Source organism: Atta cephalotes (assembly GCF_000143395.1).
Source record: "Atta cephalotes unplaced genomic scaffold scaffold00011, whole genome shotgun sequence".
NCBI lineage: Eukaryota > Metazoa > Arthropoda > Insecta > Hymenoptera > Formicidae > Atta > Atta cephalotes.
In genome coordinates this window covers 3,382,788-3,386,011 of record NW_012130075.1, presented here as the reverse complement: position 1 = coordinate 3,386,011, position 3,224 = coordinate 3,382,788, and positions in this window count along the sequence as shown.

The window sequence follows — 3,224 nt, the reverse complement described above, 5'->3', positions numbered from 1 at the left end:
GCAAGAATATATATTAAAATTATATTTTAACATTGAAGAAAATAATTAATTATTGCAAAATATTAAAAAAGTTTTAGATCAAAGTGAAAAATGATGTATTTAAGAAGCGACATGAATAATTTGATATACTTAATCATTTTGACAGAAATAGCTATCAATATTTCAACGAAAGATATTTAAATCATTCCAAACGTTTTTTAATCGTTCTATATGTCTGTAGACATATCTATTCTTTGATAAATACTGCGTTATAAATATATACTTACAGGTATAAATGTCTGTAATCTCGTAGAAAGATAACTTCTACATTTGTAAACATTTTATAACTATTAATAGTCTCGTCTTAGATTATCTAATGTTAGATGTAACAGAAATAAATTACAATCTCGATAGCTGAATAAATTTTTAATCATCACTTCTGATTTATCTTCTTGTGATTCTTTAGTATTAATTACGATTGAAAGACTCACATACATCTCTTTTGTTACTTCACAATATTGTACGTTTTACCTTTCGCATAACGCAGTATGTAGTCTCACGAGCATTTTTATGATATATTTGATTGTTGGTCCGGAAACGGATTCTCCCGTCGTCCCAGTGAAAGTGTGACGTGGCACGATTTTGTTCTCTGCAAACCGGAGATTGTAATAGCAGACAATTTCGAGCTTGGTATAATCAAGTGAACCTTCGCGATATGTTTCATAAATCGTTTAACAAAAGCGAACACAGATAATAATAATGAATGAATGAATTTCTCTCTCTCCTGTCTCACGTCTTATAAATGATTTTTTTGTTTCTCTTCTTTTTGTCTCTTTCCCATGTTGCAAAAGATAAGTTTATAACTGAAATAGAATAATATATCCGTTTCACATAGAAATTGGGAATTAAAGAATAATTCTTTACAACTATAGTATAGCTCATAAACGCATAATAATGAAAAGTTATTGCACTAAGCTGGGTCTAATTAGTATTATCAGATGCCCAAGTAGAACATAAGTCATCATGAAGTCAAAATGTGACATAAAATAGCTCCAAAATAATCATTAAAAGTCACTTTTTAATTATTTGCGATTTATTTTAATCTTGTCATTTTGATGTTATGCTTGAGTGCCTTCCTCTCAGCGTCTTTTCGCACTATCGTTTTTCTTTCACTTTGTAGACTCAAAGTAACACGCAACTAATTATTCTGTGTAAAGAATTACTTACTACCGTCGTCTACGTTACTACCGTCTAAAAGAATAGTCTATAGCACGAATGTTGTTAACCTTGCAGCTACTGAGATTTGCATGAAAGTGGGACCGTTCGATCAAGAGGCCCAGGTACATGCAACGGTGTTCCATGAGCTACTTGATTGCATCTAAAATACAAGTTTCACGCATTATACGTGACACGCGTTCGTACGATGTTAGCCGGTTCAACGTTTATTTTATCGTTCGGGGTAAAAGTGAAAATGATCATTGATTGGCACAGCGGTGCAAAGGTTTCTCTCTCGAACGGATGTTTCGATGTTCTTACCGTTCGTTCGATCCTTCAAATCGATTACAGCCGCTTTTGCGAAAGGGTGAAAAGAGCGGTCATTGAGCTTTGCGTTTTTCACCTGTATTTCTGCAAGAATCGTTATTGCTGAAATGAGTAATAAGTCTGCGTGATTACAGGTTTATAGCAAAGTTATAGAAATTAACGTTATTGATCTATGCTATTTTGTCAGCTCACTTAACTTTAATCGCAGCTTCAACATGCAGCGGTTTGCATTATGTTTAGAATAGTAACAGGATGCTTGAAAATATTACATTGATTTTAATTAAGATTTGACGTCATCGAGACATATATATGACAAATATATGTTATTTAAATATATGATGCCATAATATAATTTATATTAACCTCACACGTATATATGTACATGTACACGCAAATACGTATTCCTACATGTCAATTATGTATTGACTTATCGCTAAAGTCGCAATAAATATTTCTTTCATCTCTATATTTTTTAAAATTTTAATTTTTTTTTAAATGTGTAGATTTCATATTCGTGCTAATTTTATTAACACATAATAAATCTTTAATTATTATTATACTTTTATTATTATTATTACTTTATTATCATACTATTTACTCAACGAAATTAAAGGATCACTTAAAATCAGCACTAAAAGAAAAAATTTAAAATTATCTTTGCAAAAAATGATTGAGCAATGACAGAGCAATGTTTAAAAAGGATTTTAAAGCTTCATATTTTAATTTTTGTAGTTGAGTAGTCAAATAATTTATAATGTATTTAATTAACATAAATCGATGAATTTTATTTTGAGGAAGCACTTTATTTACGATAATTGTGACAGAAATAAATAGTTTTTAATTATAGCTTCTTAATGAATAAAATTATTATTTTATTTTCAAGAGCAGAATATCTAAAACCAACGCAACTTTAACAACTTTAACATTAAGATATCAACAAAGATATTTCTTTATTTTTAAAAAAATAAAAAAGATAAAAATACATTATACATTATACTGGCTAACTGGCAATTGAGAGCAATAATCAAACGCAGTTATTTCGTGCGAAATAATAAATGTATTGTTCAAAACATTACATACTGATCGGAAGAATTGAATGTTTCGATTCTGTTCAAGCCATCTTTATTGATATCATAATGAAGATTCAAAAATTACAAAATTACAAAAAAATTAATTTAAATAGGTCTAAAAGAGTACTGAAGAGTTCTCTTTTATTCTCTTCAATTCCATATTTGAGAAAACATCTCTGTCAGGCTGTTTAGCAAAATGAATGAAACTAATTATGACCAATACCTCAAAATATAAATTATTTTGAATGGATGGATACAAAAAACACGTTCATATCGAAAGTATTGATTCATATCGATTAAATTATTGAAATGAGAAACAGCTTTAATATATTTCAAAAAACTCTGAAAGATGTCTTAAAATAGCATTATTCGATTTTAGACATTCTGCTCATTGAATTGCATAATTAAGCAAATATTTTGTTATGGCGTAAAATGACCGGTCTTTTTCAGGATTGAAATGCATCGATGAACTCAAAATTATTGATGATGCCTACGATTTTACCGACAGCTACGTATCTTATTAAAACAACCGTGAAACCAGACTTCGATTAGTGCTAAGGCTTTGGTGAACGTTCACCAGACGGAGACACCTTTATCTACATCAATATTAATTTAAATTTTAATTGCTGTCTG